The sequence below is a fragment of the Polyodon spathula genome, chromosome 10 (assembly GCF_017654505.1).
Source record: "Polyodon spathula isolate WHYD16114869_AA chromosome 10, ASM1765450v1, whole genome shotgun sequence".
NCBI classification, from domain to species: domain Eukaryota; kingdom Metazoa; phylum Chordata; class Actinopteri; order Acipenseriformes; family Polyodontidae; genus Polyodon; species Polyodon spathula.
In genome coordinates this window covers 7,124,302-7,144,982 of record NC_054543.1, presented here as the reverse complement: position 1 = coordinate 7,144,982, position 20,681 = coordinate 7,124,302, and positions in this window count along the sequence as shown.

Genomic DNA, 20,681 nt, shown 5'->3' with positions numbered 1-20,681 from the left:
TAAACAACATGCCTTGGGGAAAAAAAAAAAAACCTTTATTACAGAACATGAGCTAGATAATACATTTCCTGGCCATTGGATTGGGCACTGACTCACAGAAAATGTATCAAGAGAGGCGGATTATCTTTTTAGCGCTGCCAACATGTAGAATGTCCCATCCACAGTCATTTATCATTCCTAGAAAACTGAAGACATTCTGAGGTACTGCTGTTTTTATAAGATGGTTACCCCCAATACACTCATGTGCATCTGTTCCAAAATTGGACGTTTATCTTATTTATCAGCTTTTATTATCTTGAATGCACAATACGATCTTTCTGCATGCTGCCGAGGTGTTCTCTTGCAGGGCATGAAGCATGGAGGAGTTGAACGTCATTTAAGTGTTTAATCTCTAGAATGTCAGTGAATTTGTTTTCTGAAGCATCTTAAAGGAATTATTACCATGCTTGTGCAGGAAGTTCTAATTTGTTTCAGAGAAATGCTTCTTAAAACTGAAAACAGTCTACTGTTAGTCTGCCCCTGCATACAGCATTCCTGGTAGCGAGAATGAACATGCTGCTTATTACATTCTTTAAAGTGCAGGGGGGTGCAGCACCTATAAAATATTAAAGTATTCTCTCCCTAATGACCACCTGTCTAAGCATTGTTCTCCAAGCCTTCACTTACATTCTATCTTACATTTAGAATCTTGAACTGTGCTAACAGTGCAAGTACTAGGGTGTGCCGAATATTGAGCATAAAGAAGTACCTGTAACAATCACATATCTATCTATCTATCTATCTATCTATCTATCTATCTATCTATCTATCTATCTATATACAGTATTTTGTTGTGTCAGTGCCTCAGAGATTCATACATTTAAATGAAGATTTTTTTCCCCACTTATCTACACACCATACTCCACACTGTTAAGGGGGAAAAAGTTTTTTATTGAGAAAAAAATTTTATATTAAAAATACAAAACTGAAATAAATTGTAAAATTCTAAATTGTATAATTCTCCACCCCCCTGAGCTAATACTTGGTGGAAGTACCTTTGGCAGCAATTACAGCTGTGAGTCTGTAGGGATAGGTCTCTACCAACTTTGCACACTTAGATTTGGCAATGTAGTCTTCTTTACAAAACTGTTCAAGCTCGGTCAAGTTCCTTGGAGAGCGTTGATGGACAGCAATCTTCAACTCATGCCACAAATTTTCGATTGGATTTAGTTCGGGGCTCTTAGTGGGCCACTCAAGGACATTTATCTTTTTGTTCCTTAGCCACTCCAGTGTAGCGCTGGCTGTGTGTTTTGGGTTGTTGTCATGCTGAAAGGGCTTCTCTGTACTTTGCTCCATTCATTTTCCCTTCTATCCTGTGCCCCAGTCCTTGCCAATGAGAAACATCCCCATAACATGATGCTGCCACCACCATGCTTCACAGTAAGGATGGTGTTCTTTGGGTGATGCGCTGTGTTGGGTTTGTGCGAAACATAACTCTTTGCATTTAGGCCAAAAAGTTTCATTCTAGTTTCATCAAAACACAAAACTTTTTGCCACATGGCTACAGAATCTCCTGAGTGTTTTTTTGCATACTTCAAATGGGATTCAAGGTGGGCTTTCTTGAGTAATGGCTTCCTTCTTGCCACCATACCATACCTGCCAGATTTGTGAAGTGCTTGGGATATTGTTGTCACATGCATACTTTGACCAGTCTTGGCCATAAAAGCCTGTAGCTCTTGTAAAGTTGCCATTGGCCTCTTGGTAGCCTCTCTGATCAGTCACCTTCTTGCTTGGTCATCCAGTTTGGAGGGACAGCCTGATCTAGGCAGGGTCTTGGTGGTGCCATACACCTTCCACTTCTTAATAATAGTCTTGACCGTGCTCCAAAATATATTCAAGGCCTTTGATATTTTTTTATACCCATCCCCTGATCTGTGCCTTTCAACAACTTTGTCCCAGAGTTCTTTTGAAAGCGCCCTGGTGCTCATGGTTGAGTCTTTGCTTTGAAATGCACTACCTAGCAGGGGGAACCTACATGAACTCATGAATTTATCCTGAAATCTTTTGAATCACTACATTATAACACTGGTGGAGGCCACTTAACTTGATGTGTGATTTTGAAGGCGATTGGTTACACCTGAGCTAATTTAGGATTGCTATTACAAGGGGGGTGGACACTTATCCAACCAAACTATTTCAGTTTTTATTTTTAATTAATTTTCTACAGTTAATAATTATATATATATATATATATATATATTATTATATATACCTCGTCCCTTACCAAATTATAGGTAGGCCTATATAGTACTTTATAATTACCAAAAGGGTTAATCCTCCCTGCTGATGAAAAAAAAAATCATGTGCAAATGCACATTGGTTTACTTTAATTGTTTTGTTTTGTTAATTGTTTTATTATTAATTATCCCCTGCACCTGGTGATCATTATAAATTAGAGTCAGGTGCAGCGTATTTAAAAGAAGCAGCCAGTTTGTTCTGGGCTGCTAGAGTGTATAGAAGCCCGCTTGATAGTGTGCTCAAGCGTATACGAACAAAAAGGTAGTGTAAAACCTTTTTGATGTGTGAAACTTTGTGTTTTTGTTTGTTTAATTTTTGTTTAACAGGAAAACAGCTTAACTGTCCTGTTCATTAGTTAGGTTCCTGTCTGTGGTAGTTAGTGCTCATATAGAGCTATGTGTATAGTTTTGTTTTTGTGTGTTCATTAAAAATCGCGCACAAGCACTCTTAAAACTTCTTTTCAGTGTCTGGGTCTACTTTTAAAGGGGCAACGAACCAGAGTGAGTGGTCGCTCTGTTACAATATATATATATATATATATATATATATATATATATATATATATATATATATATATATATATATATATATACAGTCAACTCTGCGGAAACTTCCTCTATATGTCTAATTTGCAAATCTCAAAAGTCCAAACTGCGATACAAAGTCTGTTCAGATTGCAGATGCGTAGGTGTGATTACAATCCATCAGCAGCAGTGTTAATCTGCTAGTTTGACAAGCTGTTACCCTAACAGGCATACAAATATGAAACACCTGTGACACACTATGCTGGACAGTACCTGCCTGTAATAGTGTCTTCTGTAATAGAAACGTGAAAAAAAGTGGAACTTCAAATGTTTGGGTAATAAAGGGAATTATGGTATTGCCCTTTGGCACCTCAATGATTTTTCAGCTACTAGTGTGGTCTTCCGCACATCTGTAGAGAGGGCCAGAGCTTGAGCAATCCTGCACATCTCGAAATTGCTGCAACACCACAATCCTGCTCAAGGCAATGCTTTAAAATATTTATTCTGCTTCAGGCAAGGAATTTTGTTTGGAGGCAACAGTAATACAACGGTAGCAGAACATGTCTGTAATCAGCTCCCTAGACAATGCACGTTTTTCCTTAGTATCATATTTTTATGCAAATTTTTGCAATTTTAACATCCTTTAGATGACGGGGAGACTCTTGGGATCCTCAGACCAACGTTTGGAAACGCGAGATAAGACAGGAGCTGGCGGGCAAATTCATTTGCTAGTGTCAGATAATCATATGCAATAGACAATAAACATAATATATTACTGAGATTAATTCTCTAATAACGCTCTCCACACAAGTACAGGGGATGTTTTTCTTTTTCTTACCCCAGTGTATTTAAATAAAAGGAGAGAGTGGACAGTAGCTGCATATAAGCTGTGTTGAGACACAAAATGCATGCTGTGCTGTGCTTTAATCTCCTGTCACTTGCATGAGAAAAAACAGAAATGGAAGTCATTACTCAGTATAAATATACTGTGCTGTACTGTGCAATGCAGGGATGGTGGTTTTTTTTTTTTTTTTTTAAATAAAACAATGAAAACAGACCTCAACTGACATTACAGTCTCACAAAACAACCTGTGAGTTAAAAGTATCCCTATAGTGTACAGTGTACATCACAAATCTGACATAGACAATAATATCCATCTTATACGTAGAGCAATGAAGGACTGGGGTTGCTGGTTGAGATTTGTTGGGCTCAGTACTGGATGTACCTAATGGCCTGTCAGGCATGCCTTTTTTTTTGTGGCTACCATACTCACCGAGTTTCATTGCTCTGCAACGCCAGTCAACTGTCAATTGGTTTAGTTTGACAGCACAGATTCCTGACACAATAATTATAACTCCCTACTAAGACATATTTTTTCTTGTGGCTCCTGTAGCTACTTGCACTAGATTTAACAATAATAATAATAATAATAATAATAATAATAATAATAATAATAATAATAATAATAATAATAATAATAAAATGAAAGAAGCTCCTTGGTGTTGTGTCTTGTAATAGAAAAGAACAATGTGTAGCACTGGTAAAAATGACATGTGTTCTTTTTGGGTGAAATATTGGTTTATCAATAAGCATGAGAACTGGGATACTGGTGAACTGATCGTTGAAAATGTGCAGGAGGGAAGCAAATTGATGTTGGACTTCCCCTTTAAGATCCACGGCGCAGATTTAAAGGTTTGGCATCTGGTGCCACAGGGTGCAAAATGTAAATGTACAGCATTACAAAAACAGAGAGTTTGTAATTTTATTACCGGTAATACCTTTCCTTTCAGTACTACCGGTATTTCATATGAAGAGTGTCTAAGGTTCAAAGTTAATTAACATTGCTTTTAAAGTTGATGTGTATTTGATTTGGTAATGAGTTACAGTGCATATTGTCATTATAATTATTGCAGCAATATTCTGTAACTGCTTAGATTAAAAATAATAATACTAATAACTATAATTATATAGAGATTATAAATGCCACATATGTGTTTATAACTTCACTTTATCCTATTAAAATGACTGGACTCACAATGTGGTGTAATGTAGTAACCTTGGTAACCTTCACTGTCAAGGCAACAACAATTACTAAGTTGTTATCAAGTTGGGCTGAAAATAATCATCAACTAAGGGTACTTGTCTGATGTAACAAATCACACCAATGTATGCTCTCCGATTCTCGCAGATCTGTTACTAAAGCTATGGTTTGGTATACCAATCAGCAATGTGCCTGTTTCATTCCAATATGAAGCTCTGTACACATCTTTTGGATGAATCCCACAAGATGCTCAGAAATAATCATCTTCACATCATAAAAAAAAACCCATCCAACACACAAAAAATCTATACAAACAGCCTGCATGCTGTGCAAGCAGCTCACTCACATTATTTTAATTTCACTGCATGCACAGCATAATGGCTCTGTAGTTTCTGTGTTATATATCAAAAGTTACCTTTAGAGGTTCATATTGTTTTGAAAATGGCTGCTATTGTTTTGAAAGTTGAGCACCAAAGAGCCTGCTGGTGCTGAATTATTAAACCCCTGTCCTAATCAAGCCACCTCATAACTTCCCACACAATACAAACCTCTGTGCATGTGGGTTGGTCACGGGAGCTGTCCAGACCCAATGAAAAACTATCATCATCTATGGTTGCTAAGCAAAAATGTTGCTGGTGCTATATGAGGTGTCTGGCGCTAGAATCTAGCTGTATGTCCATGATGGCACCTGGCTCCAGGTCTCCTGCAGAGCAGGGCTAATGCATTTCAAACTCCATCAGGCTGCATGCATCCATCCCTGTATTTCTCCTGCCTTTCAAACAGTTTGTCCTCGAGACTCCTGCAGTTTGCTGCAGTGAGCACTGGAGGGCAATTCATTCCTTCCCCAGAACTTCAGTTTTCTTTTTTGAGGTAAAATTAAAAAAAAACATACAAGGTATACAGTAACAAATTTAAAGATCCATTTGAAGTAATAATATATGACAAAGACTTTCTGTCTAAACGTTTACTTATTTACCCTCACATGTGCAAAAAAAAGTGAATAAAGTGCTCAAAAGTGCTAAAATGCACACGTTTCAGCAGCCTTTGCTGTGATCAGCAGTGCATCATACTCTCAAATGATTCGTCTTAACAATATACATATGAATCCAATTGATAATTAGACTATTAAATTATGTATTAAAACACAATATATTGATATAATCAGAATTTGGCATTTTTTTAAACTTGCTTTTTAAAAAAAAAATAAACAACATGAACATTGTATATTGATATTGTGCACGTATTTCGATATTGATAATATCAAAGTCTTCCAAAACACAGAAATGTAATAACACAATTGCAATATCAAACATATATAGACATTAACTGATATTTACATATGAAAAGCAATAACTTTAACTTAATGGTGCTTTGCTTCACAGTGTCCATGGAGAAAAACAAGATCTTGTTATATTGGTTTACTATTCCGTCATCAGCCACCTCAAAACTGAAATATTTCCATACTTCACTTTGCACAGACTTATGGCAAACCAGAAGTAATTGAATCGTCAGCTGCTCTGCGTGTACATGCTGACTCACTAAACCTCTAAAAGCATTAAATAGCGTCATGCCAAATTTGACATATTTTGAGATGTGTTTTTATTTATTAAAAGTACATCTCATTTATAATACGGAAACTTCACATTTTAAAAATACATTAATAATACCTTAAGTGATGAAGCATGTGCATATCTCAAAATAATGCAAAACAGTTTGCCGATGGTGCTTATGCAGCATGCAGCATGCAGCATGCAAACAACATAGCTACTTCTGTGACTATGGATGGGAGTTATTATGTTTAAATCGATTTTCTATTTAAATTGTACCTATCTTTTTAAAAACTTGCAATTAGTTTCAGGATTGCTGTATTAAACTGTTTCAGTTAGCATATACAATTTGTGTGTCATTGTAATTACATTAGCACATAGTCAGTTTATAAAAGTACTCTCCAAAGTAATCCAATTATTTTCTCTGCTATGTGTTTGTAGTGTCAAATAAAGACAAGGTGACAGTAGAAATCAGCAGTTTTAGATCCTAGTCGGGTGTACTCTTAAACTACGTAGAGTTCCAGTTCTGTTTTTGTTTGTTGAATTACCATAAGTATTGTAACGTGCACGGGGGAAGGCAGCAGCAGGGCAGGTAGGTGACATAATCACACCCAAAGACATAAGCCCGATATGCGCTCCTTGCAAAGGAGCCGGTTCTTTTGTACAGCGGTATCGGCGCTATGCTTTAGTGCGAGAGGTCCCGGCTTTGCCCCTCTCCACCTGTGCGTGGATGGCCTCGCCCTGTGTGAGGAGCCTGCCTGCGGGTGCCGAGATAACTACATTATTATGTATAACGCTTCTACTAATTCATCTAACACACAATAATAAACTATTTTGTTTTACCAATCACAAAACTGTTTAAGCACTAATGTGTTATTCGCAATTGAATTATTTATGTGACGATTGTTTCATAATAAATCATGGTCATAATTGTCTGAAACTATTTCTGTGTGTGTGTGTGTGTGTGTGTGTGTGTGTGTGTGTGTGTGTCTATATTTAAAATGTCTTGTGTTCTGTTACTGTGAATTTATCTCTTAGAATATTCTTGATAATTCTTGATTATATGGCAGTTGTATTTTCAGCAGTGTTAACAATAAAAAGTATGTCTCTTCGAGTGTACGTGAATATTTTTTTTTAATCCCACGATATCGCTATATGGAAATTTGATCGATATATGAAAATATTGGTATTGGTGTCCATCCCCACTTTATAACATAACGTGAAGTAACATAGACAACATGGATTTTCTATACCTGCAAATTTGGTACATTGGCTTTTCCCTGGGAGAGGGTGAATATGATTACACTTTCTAGGTGATGCTGCAGCACTGAAGAAACTACTATGCTTACTCCAAACATTGCCTGTTCTGTAACACAGGTTAGAAATCTCACTTTAATTCAAATTCTGTGGGGATTGAAGTCATTAATAGTGAATCAAGCTAATGAGAAAATCTTGGCAGCATTGCAATTACATTAATTCCACACATGTTACTCTTTTTCTGCACAACAGATTATACGTTTCTATAAAAAACCTTCGTTTCTACCTTCAGACGAATAGTTGTTAGTGCACAGCAATAAATTGAAACGTCAAAAGATATAACACAGACATTGCCCTCCAACCTGTGTCCCATTAGCAGCTGGATGGACATGTCTGAGGCTGGCACAGATGCTTTTGCCTTCATTTACAGTACTGCTACTATTTAAAGTAAATGACATTCTGCTGCAATAAAGGACTGTTATGTACATTTCTATCACAATACCAGGGCAATGAGACACAAAGCTTTTACTTCTGTTTCACTGCTCTTGTAAAGAAAGAAAACAAGCTCAGTTTCATAAATGATAAAACAGATCATAGTCAGGGATCCAGGGAGATAAAAGTGGACTAAAAATGGATGTACCTGACTCGGTCTGATATACTCCTCAATCCTTTTTTTAAAGTTTAAACCCTCAATCAAGAGGCATCCTCTGCCGGAACTCAAAATATGAAAAAAAATCACTATGTTAATGTCAAAATATTTGTCAAAAAGAATACTGAAAAAAAAAAAAAAATAAAAAAAATTAAAAACACATACATACACTTGTCAATGTCTATTAGATCTCTTTATAACTAAATAAATTCTTCTTTTAAAAACGATGTGCTTGTTTTGAATAGCAAGCATTTGTAAATGCATTTTCAACTAGAAATGGTAGCTTTTGTGAACAAAAACAAAGCATACCCTGCAGCATAATCCAAAGGTGAAATGTTGGCCCTGGTTTACAGTCAGTAGGTTTAAAAATGTATAACAGTGCAGCCTATTACAACCTTTGGTTATTAACCAAGTTTACAAGCAGAACATTTATTCTGGAACCCAAACTGTTGTTTTTATAGAACAATATGACAACTTCAGAAGAGACAGCCAAGACTGTGATATGTGTACAAGACACCTGTTTAGGAATTTTTATCTTTTGTAGAAATTACATCTGTGCAGCTGATACAAAACTGCTCAGTGTGTAAGTCAAATTAGAAGAGGGAGAGGGCAGAATTATTTTTGTGATTGAATTGCACTTTGTAAAGACTTCATGCATGATTGGGTATGCACTCAGTTCTTTGGGTTATTTATACTTATAACTGTATGGGACTGTGAAGCCTTGCTGCTGTAAGTAATGTGTGTGTGGGGGAATGTAAGGTTGGCAGGGGTGGGGTTAAATCCGTCTCTGTCAGCAATCACAGGTGTGGCCATTCCCCAATTAGGTAATTGATGCTGACTGGGGAGTGGCCACATGTATATAAGGAAGGGGAAAATCCTTTGTCTAGTGGTGGTGTTGTTTGTATTGTGATTTTTGTATTGGCTCTCTCGCTTGCTCAGGCTAATGCTCAGTCTACAAGTGATTTATTGTTTTGTTTGAACATTTTATTTTGGCCCTCGTGCCAGTTTATTTTGTTCCTGTTTTTGTGTGTTTGTGTAATAAACGTGAGAGACAGGCTAACGCCACGGCACAGGCTGGCTACCGGAATTCACCGAGAGACAGAAAGCTACAGTTTAAGCGCTGGTGTGCACGTTTATTGACAAAACAAACTCTAAAACATGAACAAAATAAACACAAGGGGAATGGCCACATCTGTGATTGGTGGCAGGGGCATATTTAACCCCATCCCTGTCAACCTTGCATTCCCACACACTATTTACAGCAGCAGGGCTTCTGCAACATTTACTTTTACACAAAGCTAGAAAGCCAGAACTGTAATCATAACTTGCTTTTATTTATTAATCAGTTGCAAAATTACAATTAAATGCTAAATTCATCAGGTACCTCAAACCAGGTATATGAAAAAACATTAGATCCCATGTAAAAATGTGATTCAGGGCTTAACACCGCTGAATTCGTCAGGAGGGATCTGCATTCAATGCTTTGGTTTGGTCACAGTACACCTGCTATTTAGAAAAGCAGATTTTCAATGGCATATTGGCACTGGCCTGCTACTACCTGGTAGTGTAGCCAAGTCTTTCTGTCTCTTTTACTGTATACATGTTCCTAGTAGAATTAATATCCACTCAGCTCATCAGATGTAACTAGCCTGGCTTTTAACTATGAGTCAGACATGATGGCTGTGTTGAATTCTAATGCTTAATTACTGGGATGGAATCAATGAAGACTATTAAGCTCAAGTTTTTATAAATCACAACAAATATCCCCTCCAGCTTCTAAAAAGTAGGTAAAAAGACAAATTGACAAAACCTTTTATTGTGACACCACCAACGTCCTTAGCTCCACATTTCTGCTTTTGAAAATGTGACTCAAAGATTGAAGTGGTTTCCCCACATCTTCAAATAGAAATGTTGCTACTTCTTTCTGCAGACTCATACAATTTCAGACCAGGCATCATTTTCTTTGCATACTATGCAGGTGATTTATAACAGATTCTAAAGATTAGCTTCTTTGCCAAGATGTCTTTTCCCTTCCCTTGGCAGATGGCTGAAACTGGCATCAAACATAAAAAAAAAAAAAAACAGCAGGAACTTTAGAGAGAGTAGTGAAACTGGAGTGTTTATTAAAAAATGCAGCAAGATGTTCAGGTACAAAATATTGTGGTGTATAAACAATATGGCTAATGAATAATTTTATTTTTCTGTGAAACATAAAATACATTTTAAAAGACGCAGTAAAAAGATATGACCATAAGCATTTTACATGTACAGAGACAGAGATGTTAGACTAAAGGGATTATATATAAATATGTTATATCTACAAAATGGGACATGTTTTTTTTTAAAAAAAATCAAAACTAAAGGGAATCCTTTGAGCTGGTTAAGATCAATTATGTACAACATATCCAGTTCAATCGTAGAGAGAGATATACCTTATATCCTTGAGCTGTAAGGTTCCTTGTAAAATGACATTGTAGTGCAGTGTGGAAACCACGGAGGCTGCATAGGAAAGCCAGCAGAGAGATGTCTCTTTCGTTCATAAAACCCTTGTGGTCGCTTGTATTGTGACCAAAACAAAGCATCAACTTAGGATTCCGTCTGAGGAATTTAGCTGTGAATCTTGTTTTTCAAGATGTTTTCACTGTGACTATTTGGGGATTCAATGTTTCTCAATCGGACATTATACCCAAGAGAGTGAGAGGCTGGTTTAACCGTCATTTCAATTCGGCTGATGGCCAGTCCCAGTTTGTGGTGCTGAATGTATTGTGCATTGATTAAGAATTGACCTCTGGACCCTCACTACAACATCATTTTTCAGTAATATTGTGGAAAGAAGAAGCAAGAAGCTGCTCTTGTTATGTCTGTTGGTTGGGAAGATGAGTTTTAAGAGTTCACCAATTTGTTAGGTTGACAGCACTACTAAGCACCCAGCAAAAACAGCTTTCAAACTTCTTTGATGCTTCAGAGGTGAGCAGCTGCTTGTGTCTAAGAAGAGGCACTGCTGTTGCTATGGTGACTTTCAGTATAGACCACTTATATGCAATAGAGCTACCAATCCTCCAGGAACCAACACACAAACAGATATTGGGATCTGCGGAGGGACAAACAGCTGCTAGAGACCAGTGTGAGTGAAGGAGTGAGTGAGCTTTTTGTATAACAAGTGGTGAAGATTACTAATTCAAACCATCTTTAATTACATGGTGCACAGTCTGTCCTGCATAAATCTTTCATTATTCGAATATAAAGAGACAGTAATGCTCCAATTGAAGTGGACACAATGTTGGCTCAGAACACCTTCCTAAAGGCATAGCACTGTGTAACTTCGTGGATAACCCTTCAGAACCACTTTGAAAACTGATGTGACATGCTTCAAAATATTCATAACATTTGTGTTGTTATATCATCTTTTACTATGTGCTTCAATACTAAGTGATACTGACATGATCTAATGATCTTATAAGGGATCTTAACACTTACAGTAACAATATTAAGGGCCTTGAGCCACACACACACACTTGGAATGTTGAATTTTCAATTACAATGCATTTAGTTTGTAACACATTATGACAGCATGTTGTTAATACTTATGTGCATGTAATGCCTGTTTTCAGAGTGGGTTTGAAGGATTCCGCACCTAGTCATATAGTATTATATAACTTGTATGAAGGTGTTAGGAATCTTACATTGTGTTGAATTATACTCACTGTTCCTACAGGGTTTAAGAGACTGAACTGTATTTGGGATTGTGCAAGTATACTGTAGCAGTGTCTTTGGGGCCAAAGCTTAGGGCTGAATACAAACCATGTCACTCATGAGGGGAAAAAGTTGATTGATTAATGACAGTAAATATTGTATTTTCTTTAAATGTGTGAAGCTGTTAACCCTGGGTTACAGGTATCAAAACATTATGTTTTTTCTGCCTTGAACCCAATTCATTACTGTTTGATAGCTGTTATCTCTGCTACAACAGCTGTCGTAGTTTCTGCATTTCGCTTTTATGATTAAATCATGTAGTGTTTTATTTGCAGCTTTGCCTGTTAGAGAAGTTCTTCAGGATCTCCATCTCGCTCTCCTTCACTCAATAATGTGTCTTTTTGACCTCGGCAGAATGAGAATGACACCTCCAGCTGGTGAAGAGGGGGATGAATGGCTTCACAGCTTTCATAATTTATTGTTGCAAGCTAATACATTTTTTTCCCCTGAACAAAATAAAAACCACAACAACAGATCAAAGAACTACTTCAGCTGCTGCAGTACAAGCGAAAGAAATAGCAGAGCTTTGACAAGATGCCCGGAATTGAAGCAGCATTTTGATATGCTTTGTATTATACAAGAAACCACATAGTCCACATCGAAGCCAGCTTTTTTTCTTTTTGCCATTTGAACATCGTTTTGATTTCTTAGAAAAAGTAACTTTTTCAAATCCAGTCTTTCTATTGTGATTTCTGTTTCCTTGTTATCAGTGGAGCTTTAGATATTCTGGTCATGAGGATCCATTTCTAAAACATCTATCAATGAGTTATTACAGGTTTGGCACAATCACAATTTAATGACACATTAATAACATATAACGTCTTTTATAAGGTTTGTTGTCATCAGAAAAAAAAAAAAAACACCTCTAATATTATTTAGAAGACCCTTCGGATCCTGTTTATTAGTGCATTATTGGTTGTTTATAAAAAGATCTTATCTAAAGCGTTTTTGGATTTCTTTTCCATGCCTACATAATGTAATTAACAAACATTTTCATGACATGCTATTTATAGATCATTTTAAATCTTTTTGCTTGGTTTTCTTTCATGTAACACACAACTAAAATAGAATTGCTGATGAAAGTAGTGCTCTGGCCATGGTCATTTTTTATGACTACAGTCTACAATCAAATAGCGAATGAGTTGCCTGTGACTTTTGAACACAATCTATGTTACATTCTCCACATGAACCCTAATTACACGAAATTTAATTATATGAAACTTAATTGAGTAATTAGTTAGAGTTACATAAACTGTGAAAAGTAACTTTTAATGAACCTTGATAAGTAACTGAAAGTTAGATTACCTCATGTATTCACACAAAGAGCTTTTAAATAAGCCTGCTATTTGTAGACAGTATTATCTACATTACATTAGAGTTTTGATGCTGTTTATTATATCTGTGATACATAGTACATGTATAGGATTTCTTTTTGAGTGTGGGTGTTCACAGTAAATCGTTGATCTCTCCGAAATTAAATAATATTTCAGTTTGGAAACTACTCAATTGTTCCTACAAAATGCACAATGTGTAAATGTAATTAGAAAAGATGTTTGAATTTTATATCGTGTAGTGAATAATTACGGTGTAATTAAGTTTAATTTAGAGATGCTTGACTTAAAGGGTGCCAAAATAGGCCACACCCACCGCATACAGTAATCAATAACACAGTTTCTATACATTGCGTGCATGCAAGTAGGATAAGAACAACAACTTAAAGAGATGGTGTATTTTAGTCTGCTGAGGCATCAGAATTAAAAGTACAGCAGATAAAATACAAATTGAATCTTGTAATTTCAGGGTTTTGTGCTTTTCTGTAAAGTGAACTAAACTATTACAAATACCCACAGGCCACAAATACTTTAATTGGCAGCTCAAAGGGTCTCGGTAGGAACTGTGATTAAAATGAAAATACCTGTATTAGTTACGTGCAGGACAGACTGAACGGACACGAATACTCACACACACCACAGATATAGCTGTTTTGCATTGACTCTAGTTGAGGGAATAATTATAAAAGCTTGACATTCAATCACTTTAATCAACCAAGTTGATTTTAAATGAAGTGCGTTTTGATGGAAAAAATATATGTTAAAATTTCTAAAAAAAAATAACATCTTAAGAAGACTTGAAGGAGAGAATTTTTTTTTTGAAAAGGGTGCAGTCTTTGCTTTGAAGTAAAATAAATAAATCAAATAATCCCCTGAAGAGGTCTGAGAAATTTTTGAGAACATTTCAAACGTCTAAATAAGTTAGATATAGTGTTTTTTTTATTAATTTATATTTTGTTGCTAAAATGTTTAGAGGTGTGCTAACCCTTATGAAAGTTTACCATAGTAGAAGTATGTCAAAGTGTAATAAGATACAGTGAAAGCATGGTAAAGCACAGGGAAGCATTGTAACGACCAGAGAGGTATGATAAAGCACATTAATAAACAAATCAGGGTAAACTATGGTAACTATTCAGTACTATTCCGTGGGAAATGCAAGAAAAACTGCAAAAATACTGCAGTAACATTTTTCAAGGGAAGGTTTTAAAATCTCTGTACCCTTGTGATCAGGTAACATCAGGTGCCATCAGACCAGGAAATGAAACAAAACTCGTATTTAATAATTAATAAACAAAAGAACACACAACACAATGCAAAGGGCACTCTGGCCAAAGTAAAACAAACACCAACAATTCTAAACAAGTATATTTTAGATTTAGCAATTGTTCCTCTATTAATTTAGACTCACGCCTCGCCTCTGCCACTCTCTCCTGGAGCGCAGAAAGCTGCAGGTTTTTACACAGGTGACCATCTCCCGATTAGCAACAGTTAATCAATGAATTCACTCGGGAGATGGTCACTTTTTAAATACATAAACAAAACACAAACGCACAGCTTTTTGTTGTCATCTAAAATAATAAGTAATCATGTCGGATGGTTTTCGTCCATTCGTCCATTCGCACATAAACACAATATACTACTACTACTACTACTACTACTAATAATAATAATAATAATAATAATAATAATAATAATAATAAATGAATACATACATACTGTAAATAATAAAATACACACAAGCGGTGGGCACACCGTCACAACCCTTTATATACATCATACTTCAATCGCGTGACCATCGCTGAAGGCGATTTCTAGTCTCTCTAGTTTTACGATTGTTTGATGTTCAAAGGGAGTCTGTTTGCCAGAGATTAATTTTTCTCAGCTTATATGACCCATGCATGACTGTCTTCTGTCTGAAGAATGGACCGACCTTTATTGGGTTGCTTTTGAAGTTAATCACGAGATGTTGCTTTGGGATTGATTGCTGAAGACCACTGGATCTGTGGTGGGGGGGGAGAGGGGAGAGCTTATTTTAACATTTATACTGGAGCAATGCGGTTCAAGGTTGAGTTGGAAGAAGGCAAGTAAACATCATTTAGGCGTTGTATAGGACTGAGTTAATTAAGACTCCGCAATGGGGAATGGAAATGAGAAGCAGGCAACCAGCTCTTTCATGGCTGGAAAAGGATATAATTACCAAAGTGTTATTTGTATGTAAACAATTGATTTCAGAGCTTGGGGATAAAATTCTGTAAGAAAAAAAAAACAACAACACACATTATCAACACCAATACACCAAGCATTATAACCCGTGACTTATTTTACAAGGTATGAATTTTACACTTGCCTGGATCGCTCACTGCTGTGTGTTGAGTTTAGAAACTGCTGTTGAGGTTGTCTCTATTTTGGTAATAGGATGCATACAGTAGAGAGTGGTTATAAAGTCATTTAGGTGAGAAGGTATACTTAATATCTTCAAATCCTTGGAACACGTGAGCAGGATATCCCTGGAAACCAGACATTTCATCTCAGTTGCTTCAATCTCAGTCTAATCCAGCACATTACGGTAATCCAAGAATGACCAGTATATAGTTTGCAATCAGTAAATGAAGTGCCTGGATGGCCCTTGATCAAAGCTGTTTGATGGATGTTTGTAGTGTGACTGCTGGTGTCGTAGACATTTAATTTCATGTTTTTTTGGCTCTTATCCATCATTTGTAAAGAGGTTGTGTTCACCTGTTAGTCAACTTTAGATGTCTAAACTACTGTACAGATAAACTCCTAATGAAATGATCACACGCTCAATACCTGATGAAATACCAACCAAGAGCACGCTGTAACATTTACTGGTTAGTCGTTACAAATAATGTATATTATAACATTTTTAGAGCAGAGTGTGATGATTTTTCAGTGACCCATCAACTGTTATGTACATGTTTGGAAGCAGTCAGGATTTGACAGCTCTGTTTTTGAAACTGAGGACACATTGCGGTAAAAACAAAAAAAATAATCTCCAGCTGCTACAGGTTTCTGATCTCCCATTCGAAATCTATATTTTATCACTGCAGTGTTTTTCTCTTAATAATTCAATGTCATGTGGTTGTCAAAGCAAAATACTGTAATCCCATGATGAAAAAGCGTGTTCTGTTTACAGCTGTGTGGCTGCCAATAGGTTGAGCAGACCGGGTGCATCCTGTACTCAGCTTTAGCTCAGTAAACTTGAGCAGGAGAGGAGAAACACACAAAAGGCAGTTTGTATACCTTCAGGAAATGTGTAGTGACTTTCAGCAAACAATGGTTGAGTTTTAAGCCCCACCCCCCAGGCTGATTCTGTGAATGCGACAGTAACCGTCCATCCCTTCTTTAGCAAATCTGTAATGGAAGGTCTATCTTTCTGGTAGCCTTTTCTACTGCTTTTCCTTCTCCAGATGTGATATCTGCAGGTAATTAACCCAAACTGCCACGGTAATTCTTGTCTGTGACACACGAGACAACTGAGATGAGAGCCATTGTTAAAATGTAGTGTTTTTAATCAATTCTGTGAAGAGTTCTTCTTCTTCTTCTTCTTCTTCTTCTTCTTCTTCTTCTTCTTCTTCTTCTTCTTCTTTCTGATTCATTGCTAGAGTTTTAACTTCTACACAAGCAACATAAAAAAACTAATTGCAAAATAAAGTTGTCATTTAACCTTTTCTAGGTCATGTCACTTTTCTGTAAACTTTAAAATCACAACCTGTGTCTCTCAGTATGTGAGTACTTCTATATCTTTGAGCATTCATATCTCTTCTCTACATATACTCTGGGGGACTCGTGTTTGACAAGCCATGACCTGCAAAATAAAAGGTGTTTGTCACTATCATCATGTTGCAGAATTCTAATAAGGGCACAGTTTTCACCGCACTGGCATCTGGCTGGATTGCTGAGTGTCTGAGGTGTGAATAAAACACTTTCCAGCCATCAAGCGCGCCCTGCAGTCCAGCAATTAATCTCATGTTTTCTGACTGCATTATGACTCTCATCATTGGGAGGGTTCAGCACCAAGTGTGGGCACGACAGGCTAAATGAATTGTAAATGCCATTATCCAGGCATAACATGTTTATCAGCTCTGAAACACAGATAATACCGATGCGGGTAGCTGACAGAGCCCTGACCTTGCCGTGTGAGAAATGTAGAGAGAGAGAGAGAGAGAGAGAGAGAGAGAGAGAGAGAGAGAGAGAGAGAGAGGCTGAATTTTGTTTGTGGAGGTACCAGAAGAATTCGCCTGCCAGTTCTACAACATGTAAGGGGAAATCAAAAAAGGCATATTATGGCTAATCCCCCTCCGCCCCAAATGTTAACCTCTTAACATATTTTTGCATTTGGTTGCAGTTAATTGACTTCAGGTTAATTCACAAGCTACTATACCTTTTAAACTTTGCTATCTTATTTAATTGACAAAGGAATTTGATCTCAATATGAATCGCTATCACTACAGTATGTAAAATATGTTTTGTTCCCGATGGAATATTTTTCATATATAGCAAAGAAAACACATTCAAGCTATATCTCGAGGTATATTTCATATTTGATTTTCATGTGCCGAAAAGTGAAGGAATGGGATTCCTGTTATTCTGATATTACCTATACCACATGGCCTGTGCTGATTGACAACCAGTCAATCAGTCAGTCAATCAATCAACCAATCAATCAGCTCCTAGCCTCATTCTGCACATGGATTTGGCAGGGATGGGATTTTAACTTACATTGAAAATAATCATCAAAATTTATTTACAGCCAAAGAGCCACACAAAGAGCCAGGGCCCTGCCACATGTACCCATCATTTCTCTGTGAGTCAGTGCCAGCTGTTAGTTCTGTTATTAGTTACCAAAAGAGCAATTCCTCCTAAACCCTGAAATGGACAGATACTTTGTTCTGGTGTATAAGCAGGTTCAGGAAAAGTTGAACTGTTTAAGTTTAATGCAAAGCATTAACTGGATGTAGCTGGAAGACAGAAATCCACTGACATTTAACACTTAGCTCCCCAGGGACATGCTTTATTCCAATTAAGAGGATCATGGAATTAATCATGTATTCGTTTAAATTAAATACAATTAAGTCCAGACAGAGCAGATGGATTTGCAGAAGAAAAAATAAAATTTGACCAGTATGAGAATTTGGCAGGCATATCTAGAGTAACACAGCTGTTCACAGCCATACTGTGGAATATTTAAAGAAACATTATTGCAGAGCGGTCCTGCTGTGGTAGCAGACTGTTGATGAGATTGTATTTTTACCAGCAGTATTGACTGAAACCATGGGGATGCCATTAGCATGTCAAAATATGAAACATACCTTAACAATGACTTGACTAATACCATTGTAGCTGTCATTGTGTTGCCATTGCCTCTTAATACAATACAGAACCATTGCATTGCCTTAATCATACCATTGCCATTAAAGATCATGGGCTAGTTTCTCAAAACATTTGTACTCCAAAATGGCATATGGCATTTTCAGATAGTAAAAATGCATGCCCAATTAAAAAAATATATATAAAAAAAAACTTGGACATCAACTGTAGGGGCTTGTAAATAGGGTGAAGTTGTTTCTTATTCAGTTTGGTATTATGTTTTTTTGTTCTTCCTTTCATACAAAAATAATGCAAAGGATGGTTTGGAGTAAATATCTTTGGGAATGTGGTCCTGTGTGCTAATGTTTTGTTGCTATCAGTCGCATTTCTTGGGCAAATCCCTGGGGTCTTTTAAACGCTAGTGTTTATGTTTATTTTTTTATTTTTATTTTTTATTTTTTATTTAGTAGCCGACAATTGATTTTACCCTGTTTTTCTCCCAATTTGATATATCCAATTGTATTTTTTTTACGCTTAGCTCACCACTGCCACCCCTGTGTTGACATGGGGGCAGTGAAGCTTTTTTTCACTCTGCAGGCCCGCCATGCAGCCAATCCAGAGCTACAGCGTTGGAGGAGAACGCAGCTCTGGGCAGCTTACAGGAATTGCTGGAGAGCAGTGAGCCGAGAGCACTTGTGCCGACCTAAGCCCCCCACCTCCTGGGTGGCGCTCGGCCAATTGTGCGCAGCTGTCTGGGAACTCCAGTCCACAGTCGACAGTGATGTTCAGACTATAAGGCACATCCTGCACTCTGTGCTGAGCGCCTTTCCCGGATGCGCCAATCGGGAGCCCCACTAGATTTTATGTTTGAGACAAAAACAAGTTAAAATACATTTGGGTAAGAAAAAAAAAAAGTCTGCACTACTCCCACTCAACCTTCCATTTCTAAATCTTGTTTATTGCAAATTGAAGGAATTGATTCCAGCAGCGTGCCAGCCTACATAATGATAACACAAATGATAAGAGGGAATATGAAGGATACAGCTGCTATCCTGCTGGGCTGCAGTGTGCGAGTCTGGTATTACTGTGATAATGTAAAAGATCCACTTAGTGCCACTTGTCACATTGCTTGATTTCTGGTACTCTTGGAAAAAGCAACCAAACAAGGAGCAAGCTAGTGTTGCATGCGATTTACTGAATTCAATCTTCAGCCTTACCTGAGTACTGTATTACTGCAGACTGCAGGTTGTCTTGTATTTTAAAGAACATACTGTAAGGGATTTAGCTAGCGTTTGATTTTACCACTGTATTATTCACTTTGGATCGAATCTGAACTCATAGTTTGAAGTCAATATGACAACAAACTGTATAATGCACAATATATATGTGTATTTAAGAATTGCATAAATGCAAAATTAATGCTGTAGTAGAAAAAAAAATGCTTGAGGTTTACAATCAAATGGTATTTTTTTACCAAACATTAAGGATATCTGCTCTTCGAGTGAGCTGAGTCCTGCATTTCTTGCAGAAAGAATCATTGATGTCCTGTTGCTAGGCGACCAAACTCACCCCAGTATCAAGGTGCTGGTGCGATCTGAATGATTTCCTAGATGGAAGACAAGACTTCTCTCAATGACTCAATGTGTGTATCCATTTATATGGCAACACATAAGCATAGCACCATATATTTCATTTTATACATGCAAGGTGATTCATAAGGAGCTCACTATAGGAATATAAAATAAAATGTTATTTCAGTATTTTTGGTTCATACTGTACCTAGACAACACTTTCCCAGGCAACTGAGTAGGTTGCAGAGACAATGTTGTGTGGGCTACCTCACTTTTAAAAGTGTAATACAGCATAGTGAAAGCATGGTAAAGCATAGGTTAGCATTCTAAATCCTAGAGAAAGATAGTAAACAATAAAAACACAAACATGGAAAAGCATGGTCGGCTATGGTAAATGCATAG